Genomic DNA, 9,388 nt, shown 5'->3' with positions numbered 1-9,388 from the left:
TTTTTTACGCATACGTTTTGAAACTTAAATAGTAAATACGCCTCCTTTTATTTTGTTGGTTGGTTGGAAGAAATTGCCATTTGGCAATAGGTTAACAAATAGGTTTGCACATGAGGTTAAATACAAAAATACCACTAAAAAGTGAAATTATTAATTAAGTGCATTAATTAATTGTCCCTCTTGAGTTCTGTTCCCTTCTTACATTTCCACCCCCGCGCCATGAACTAAAAAGAGGTAAAAGCAATAACATGCTAATCATTGTTTAAGTACAGACACCCCTATACTTCTTTTACTGTATATATTTCACAACCCCTAGCGTAGGCTTCCTCAACTTTACAGTAAAGTAATATTTTATCATTCATAATCATTCCATTTTCGCAACCTAATGATGCATATGGCACTATATGGTAATATAAAATACATACCTCTATCATATGCTATGTGAAGTTAAGGTGATCAGTCAAACGCTTCAGGTAACTCACAGTGAAATATCGCAGAGTAACATACTCATGATGTTGATAACAAATGTTTTACATCGACCAAGCCAGGAATCGAACCTAGGACCATGGAAAGAAGGCAGTTGCGCCAATCATCACACTACGAGGCTAACTTATCCGCACTCGATTTCTCTTATCAGAGTTTTTCCCTGTGTTTATCTAAGCTTTAGAACAGGCATTTTTATATTTCTTTTTTTAATTTTTTTTAAATATTTTATTTTATTTTTTATTTTTTATTTTATTTTATTTTTGCACCACAACAGGCCAGGAGGCCCAATTACAGTGGTGAATTACATCACAGAACACCCAGGCTTGAGAAAAATCACATTTAATTTTTGTGTTCTCATCGGGAATCGAACCTGGAACCTTCCGTCTGTGAGTCAAGCGTCTAGACCACTACACCACGGAGGCCGCCAATATCTAGTAAAGCTGATAGGAATATTTTCTTGTGATTTTTACATGTCAAGTATTTATTTATTTAAAACATTATGTACATTTATATACATATAAGGGCAGGTATATTGCCTTAAGGCAATTTCTTCCCACCTACCCTAACCGTTCAGTTTGAGAAAATTACAGGTATATGGAGATATTGAATTTTACAATTTTAAACAAAATTAAAGACAAAGATAAAAAAAAAAAATGTATAAAAATTTACACTTTAATATGAAGGGAGGAGAGGAGATAGGAAGGAAAGAAGAATGATAAAGGAACAACTTTAATATTTAGATAGTGACATTTCAATCTTGACTTAAATGTTAATAAAGAGGGGGCGTCTCTAACATTAGTGGGTAGATTATTCCACAATCGAGCAGCTACTCCTGTGAAGGACGAGGCAAAAAAATAAGAGCGATGAAAGGGTATTAAAAGAGTTCTCTTGTTACTAGAACAAAGAAATAGTCCGTGTTGTGATAGAGGTTGGAAGAGCTTTCTCAGATAAACAGGCAAAGTGGAATTATTTTAAATATTCTGAAGAAGTGATAGAATGTGAATTAAAGTGAAGAAAATATATACTTTTTTTTTTATATCGTATGTAATCTTTGAATATTATTTTCAGTTATTTAGTTTTGTAATTTTTATTTGTTTTTTATACTCTATTTTTTTATTATTATTTGTAGTAGGTGTTTACATTTGCGTTTCATTTTTTAATTACAAATCGTATATTTTCTAATTTATATTTATGTTTCAGTGATTATTATTGGTATGATTTCTAATTTGTAATTATATTTCATTATAAATGGTATGTTTACTAATTTACATTTATGCTTCAATTTTTATAACTATCGGTATGTTTTCTAATTTATATAAGATTTTCAATTTCTAGTAAGTCATATTTAGCGGGTTTGTATACGTACGTGGTTCTCTTTTCACGTGTTAGCTCAACTCACTGATCGATGATACATAAATAAAAATAACGATTTATTTTTTTTTACCGCCGAATTTTCTCATTACAGTGACATTATCAATGGGTTGGCCATTATTATTATTATTATTTATTTATTTTATTTAGAATCTTGAAATAGGGCAAACATAAACATATTTGTATTGGTAATGTATTTGGGAATATTTTTCGCATTTCTTATATTTTTAACACAGTTAATTAGTTAATTAATGTTCGTACCGTAAATGAGGCATATGGCGTCTACAAAATCTTCCCAGGCCTCTTTATCCGTGGCCTACAAGTAACATTGTTTTAGACATTATTGTTTATTAAGATGTTTTGCAAAAATTAGTTATCCCATTTAAAAAACATATGTAAATTAAAAAATAATAAATAAAAAAAATTGACCACCCTTTTTGTTCAATTATGCTCTTTTTATATATTAAACATAACAGCCAAGCTAAATATATGTATATTTTTTTTAATGCCCCTGATGTTAAACATCAAGTCTCTCAGTTTGAGGATGGTGTGACTTAACGAATTTTTGCATAACACCATCCACTCAATCTAGTAGTTTGCTGATTTGGGCCCTAGTGAGATGCCTCGATTCTTATCCGAATAAAATAATAGGTACTATGCAAGCATTGTATAGGCGACATTTCGTTTTCATTGATTAAACTACTGATCTGCGGACAGCTTTCATACTGTTGAATGCGGCGCCTGTTAATCCTAGCCGCACTCTCAGCTCGTTTTGAAAGCTGCAATTTTTCATGACAAACTCATCCATATACTCCCAGGTACTTGAAACACTAGACCCTTTCAAAGACTTGGTTTGACAGAATCTAGTGATTTTAGGCATCACGATACGAGGTGATACACACCGTTTTTTTTATTTCTCCAATTGTAAAGTATTTGAATAAAATAAATAAAAAAACTTTGTTTTAAACCATTTTTTTTTCTACCTACCGGTTTCAAATCTATACAAGCTTCTTTATCAAGGTCATGAATTAAATACTATTTTATTATATCAATACTGTGCTTTGCATGGAACTAAAAAATCACGCCCCTTTGTCTTGTAAGGGTGGGAAGCGTAATTTAAGATGGATACGTTCAAAACTCCGGCGGCCTCCGTGGTGTAGTGGTCAAGACGCTTGACTCACGCACGGGAGGTTCCGGGTTCGATTCCCGGTGAGAACACAAAAATTAAAATGTGATTTTTCTCAAGCCTGGGTGCTCTGTGATGTAATTCACCACTGTAATTAGGCCCCCTGGCCTGTTTGGTGCAAAAAAAAAAGTTAAAATGTAAAAACTGGACAGGAGTGGACTGAAGGAAGTATTGTTAATTTGACACAATATTTATATAAAAAATAGAATAGAGTTCATAAGTTAAGTAAACATTTATTAAGAAGCTTGTATAGCTTTGAAAGCGGTAGGTAGAAAAAATAAAAATAAGTGGTTAAAAAAAAAATTGTGTTATTTATTTTTTATAATGAATAACTACAAAGGAAGTGCGTCAAACACAAAATATATTTATATTATTGGATTTCCATATTGTTAAATACTTTTTGTTTTATTATTTATTATTTTTAAAACCCTGCTAGGGTTATACAAAACATATTATAAGGTCTAATCATGTTTATGCCTTGTCTGGTTTGTAAAGTCGTGTGCTTTTTTTAAGGTTGATTTTAAATTTGTCTTCAGTCCAATCCTTCAAGTGGTAAAGTTAGTTATATAATATGGTGTTTTAGACTGTCCTATGTTTGTCTTCGCTTTTTCGATGTGGTGATGTTGTTGTTGCCCGATTTTATATTTATGTTTGTCAGGATTTTTAGTTAACGTCATGTCTATAATATACTTAATGTCATTTATTTATTAACATTACTACTACTATTACCATCATGTCATTTCCTGGCATACATTTCTAGTTTCTTCCAAACTCATACATCTTGAAATACATGCCTTTCGGTTAAACTTGCTTTTGACATGACCAGACTGAAGATTTTGGTTTATATTGTCATGCCACGTCTTCCTTGGTCGTCCTCGTTTTACGTAACCATTCATTTTTGAGATATATATTTGTTTTATCATTCTTTCATCATCCATTTGTTTAACATAACCAAATAATTTTAGAGACCCTTTTTTAATCTTATCAATTTTACCGGACTCAGACTTATACTCTCGCTTGATTTCATCATTTGTAACCGCGTCATATATTGATTTTCGTCAAAGATTGCATTTCGACTGCGTAAACTCGGCTTTTATCCTTCCTCTGCCAGTTCCATACATTAGTGTTGGGACTTAAACTCCGTTGTGCACTCTCAGTTAAGTTTCGATTGACATATTGTAAGCAGATATATTTAATTTTCTATTACTTTGTATTTTATAAAAGGCTTCGTTTATTAATAAAAAAAATATTTGAAAAAAATAAACTTGAAGTTCCACCCGTGGCATACAAATGGAATTGCTATGAAAATTACTAGTTACGAGTAACATTACACATAATCGAATTTGGTTTGAATCACAGCTAAAATTGGCTTGATCAAATCGAATATCGGGATTTGATTAGCCTGATTGGGATTTCCTTCACCCCTCCCGACGGTTATCGGTAAGCCCTCGAAATACCACTGATTCATAGCTGATTTGATAATGTCAAATGTTTTCAAACGTCCTAAATTTATTTTGTATTTCAGAGAAAAATATTTCAAAATATTAATTCAACTACTACAATGGAGTCTAAAACGTTTTTTACTAGACAAGATTGAAATTCCTAAATTTATTTATTAATATGGAGAACGATCATTACCATTTGATTTTTTTAATGTTTTTTTTTAAAAATGTAAGCATAACATATTATATTTACGTTTCTCATTACGTAAAAAAAACAATTCTTGTCTTAAATGAGAAGAGACGTCTTAAAATAATCTGTTTATTTTATTTTTAATTACTAAATATTTTCAGTATAAAATATATTTTTCTTGAAATACGTACGGTGTTTTCAATTAGTAATTACACAAAAAAGAATTATAAATGTATATTATATATGAATATATAATCTAATTTATCTTTGGCAACATAGCTGCTTTAAAAAGGGGCCGCAAGAGAGAGAGGGGTTGTGAAAAGGAATCTTGTCTGAGAATTTTTTAACTCCATTTACATTTTTTTTTTCAAGAGTTAAGAGTTTTTTGAAAAAAAAAATATATGTTAACTGTGATATATGTTCCTCTAAAGTTTTGCGGTCTGGCCCAGAAACACGGTGTACATAAATAACATGAATATTATGTGTGGTTCTGAAAGTATTATTTTACGAGGTTATTTTCTATTACATTTCTATAACACATTTATTTTATTTTATTAAAGTTCTTTTTAAACATCTATAACAGTTATTTCCCATTACATTTAGATTGTTTAGAATAACGAAAAATAAAATTTGAAGCCCAATGTGTGATTTTTCTAAGTATTTGAGATTTAAATTCGTTAATAAGCGTGAAGGGTTTATAGTCCGTGATCGATGACAAACACATGCAAAATTACTTTCTGCGAAACACGAGATCAACGTCCTGTAGTACGTTTACATCGTCCCTGCTATGGAGATATGAAGAACAAAGGAACGTGGCCTATAAAGAGACCACAGGGCGCAGTCAACGCCCAGTCTGCCCAACAAGTCCAGTTCAACGAAGTCACTCAGTTCCAGCATGTAGTCCGAGTGCAGTCTATTCAACCCATCATCGCCGCTACGCTCGCGCTACACAACCAAGTTCTATATCTTATTCCCATGTAATAAATACGCATTAAACAGCAATCTTGTGTCTTCTGTTAATTTTTAACTGGGGTAAGAGCTTTAGCCCTCAACAACCTAATCCTACAAGCCAGCCACTTATAGAAAACAAATTTGTTTAAAAAATATTGCAAACTTTTCAGATAATCGAACCCGCGGCCGCGTTTTGTCCATTGACGGTATAGCGGTTAGCGCATTCTTCTCAAACATTGTCTCAAATTGTAATAATCATATTGTGACGTTACTTTTTGAAAGAAAAATAAAAATGAAACCTTTGTCACTTCAAAGAGAAAGTCGAATATGTGTTTTAATTTAGACCCTTTTTCCTCCCTGCGTTTAAAAACATAGTTAAGGGTAGTTTATAGTGGCGTAAAGCGTAGATATTTAATGGGGGATGAAACGAGGGTGCTTGGAATTGCTTGCATATAGCCAATTACTTCTTAAATAATCACTTTCATACAAGTGTCACTCATTTCATTACAATTGAATCTCTTATAAAATGGGTGGGAGTAGGTACTCACACAGGCACGGGGAACCTTTTTTTTGTATCGACATAATGAAGCGTAACACTGATATTACCTTTATATAACAGATGGATGATCAGACAGATAATCAAGGTATGTTCCATTTTGAATTTCCATATAGTGCCCTATGCACCATTAAGTGCGGATAAGGAGATGACGAAATGAATATTACAAAACATAAGAAAACTATTAAGTTTTGGCAAAAATTGTAAGTTAAAAAAGGATCAAAAATTATGTTTCTGAATAGTAAAATAAACTAAAATACAATATTTTGAGTTCGTTTAATTTTTAACAGACCATTGGTAAATTTATTAACCCTTGAGAGACATACTAAAATTAACATATTACAACAGAAATGGAGAGCTTTTTAAAGAAGAGAATATGTTAATTTAAGCATATAACCTGTCATTGACTGGTTATGTCTCAACTTTATACAATGTGTGACATTCGCAATTCTGCTTACATTTAAATTCGTAATTCTTCCAATTGTTGATTTTTGTGACCTCAAAACAAGATTAATCTGACTGAATTATTAACATATAAATTTTTAATAATAATAATAATAAAATAATTATTATTAAAAATATATAAAAATATATTAAAAAAAATATTTTTTATTTTTATTCATCGTTTTCAACCAGTATATTTAATCAACAACTGTTTTTCTTTAACTGCTGACGTGTATTGTCATAAATTGCAGACAATAAAGGAAAACTCGCCGTAAAACAGCTGAAGCTGGTAAATCGCTCATCGCCATCGCTGCTTCACGACAACGCCCGTCCGCACACTCCACGGCAGAAGCAGATGGTCTCTAAGCTGCAAGAGCTAAAGCTGGAGACGTTTTTTCATCCACCATACTTGTAATTTGAATGACTTTTTACTAAGGAAAAAAAATATAGTCAGTATAAATTGCCGTCATTGCATTTTTGTCTACACATTTTACAGAAAAATATATAAATCAACTACCATTAAAATCGCAAAACTGTATAGTCAACAATAAACAACATTTAAATGAATTTAATCCATAATTAAAAATCAATAAAATGTTTATTTTTTCTTGACAAAATGACTATTTCATAGGTAAACACATAATACAATAATTAAACTCTTTAGATTTTCACGGCCGTTCAGGTGCACAATGACTTTTTCTGGGTTTTATGTCGCGTATCGTTTATTTTGTCGGCCTTGTGGTGTAATGGTCAGCGCGTTTGCCTGCCATGTTCGATTCTTAGGATTCTTAACTTCGGACCTCTAATCTGTGAGTCCGCAGCACTAAGCCACATGACCACAACTCGATTCAAACGTTACACATCTATACATATATATTTGGATAATTTATATAGCGCCGTTTTTGTGAAAATCACCTCAAGGGCGCTGTACAATAAATAAATATCCAACCACGTCTTGCAGCTACAGAGCGCATGGACGGTTGGGATTCTTGTTCCTCGTCTCCAATTACGATATACAAAAGCTAGATTACAGCACGTCTAGCAGCTACAGAGCACATTGACAATAAGAAATCTAGCCCCTATTTACATTTTTTATTTAAACACACAAATAACATCAACCCTGATTACGAACCCTGTAATGCGACCCGAAACGTCGATAGAAAGTTCGAACGACACTCGGCATAATAACCAAGATTTTTTTTTGCTTTATTAATTAAGTGACTTAATAAAATCTTTGGATCCAATTTAAATAAAACATTTGACAAAATTAAAATCCGTTTTGAAATATTCAAGGATTTATATTTCTTTCGTTTCTTCATCGTACAGTTTTAAACCCTTGTAGATACAATGAGTGTTGAGACTCGGTTTATATCCTCATTGGAAATATATTTTCAAATTTATTTATAGTTTCATACTTATGTATATGGATGTTTATTATACCCTGTCACATCCGAAACCACGATGATCAGTATGAGCAAGAAGACGTATTGGCAAATTAAAATAATTTTTTTAAACGCATAAAATTTAAAAAAATAAAATATCAAAAAAGCAAATGGTTGCTTACTTCTGCAGAGGAGAAACGAGGAGGGAGGGGGGAGAATGATACGCTGACGACCGCTCCCCTCGCTTCTCCCTTGCAGAAGTGAGCAACAATTTTTTTTTTTTTTAAAAATATTTCTTTGCTCTAAATAATTTTTTTTAAGAAATCATCCTTCTTAGGATGGATTGCCTTAATAAAAAAATTAATTAAATATTTTTAAATATGCTAATATGTCTTCTTGCTCATACTGATCATCGTGGTTTTGGATGTGACAGGGTTTAAAGAACATTGCATTTTATTTTGCTTTACCGTGAGACAGTAAATTTCTTATGAATTATTTTTACATTTTAACATATTATATGGTTTCTTTGTTATGAGAATTACCATTGCCATATTCTGTAAGATTAAAATGTTTTTTATTCCCTCTGCTTTACATAAAATATGATTGTGATCCCGTAAAGACTTGTGGCACCGTATAGCAAAGGTTTTATTTTTGAACACCGCTATATTATAATTCGATTACTATTTTTCTATCACAGTTATTTACAAGTTTAACTATCAATAAAAAATGACGTTTTAAAATGAATGTCATAAAGTATTGGAAAACAACAAATTAAACTTATAATATTTGAGTTTGTCCAAATGTTTGTAGAAAAAAGACTGGATTTTGGATTTTTTATATTAAACTTACTTCTTTTAGTGCCTTGCCGGGTCCCCTCGACGTTGGCGATCACTACAGCGAAAGCATATGTATCTGTATTTAAATTAATTTCAACAGAGAGGGAAACAATTTTTGAGAAGGGAATATCGAAGTCTAGGCATTTACAGGGCTTATGACCTGTCGTTGGCTGATTTAAGTGGCCACTTTACACACTGTGTAACATTAACCATTCTGCCCATGTTTGAACATCCACATTTCCTGAACGATTCCATCTGTTGACTTTTGTGAAGTAAAAGAGCTGAAACCTTTATCACTGCAATCTCTGCAAGCATTTGGACATACTCAAACATTGTTTGTATGTATCTGTCCTGCGCTAATTTTACATTTTGCAGCCCGGACGACTGCTTATTGATGTACTCGCCGTAATGATTCCTGGGAAAAGATGACCAGAATGGTTACCCGTTGCCTTCTCTGGTGGATTATCTGTCGGGGTTACCTTCCCTTAGCTGGTTGGTTTAGGTTTTGAGGCGCCGAAAACTCGTCTTTTATCGTCTCGTTATA

Source organism: Micrasema longulum, unplaced genomic scaffold, assembly GCF_059751315.1.
Source record: "Micrasema longulum isolate JH-2025_06_02 unplaced genomic scaffold, ASM5975131v1 h1tg001741l, whole genome shotgun sequence".
Taxonomy (NCBI): Eukaryota; Metazoa; Arthropoda; class Insecta; order Trichoptera; family Brachycentridae; genus Micrasema; species Micrasema longulum.
This window is presented reverse-complemented; position numbering follows the sequence as displayed.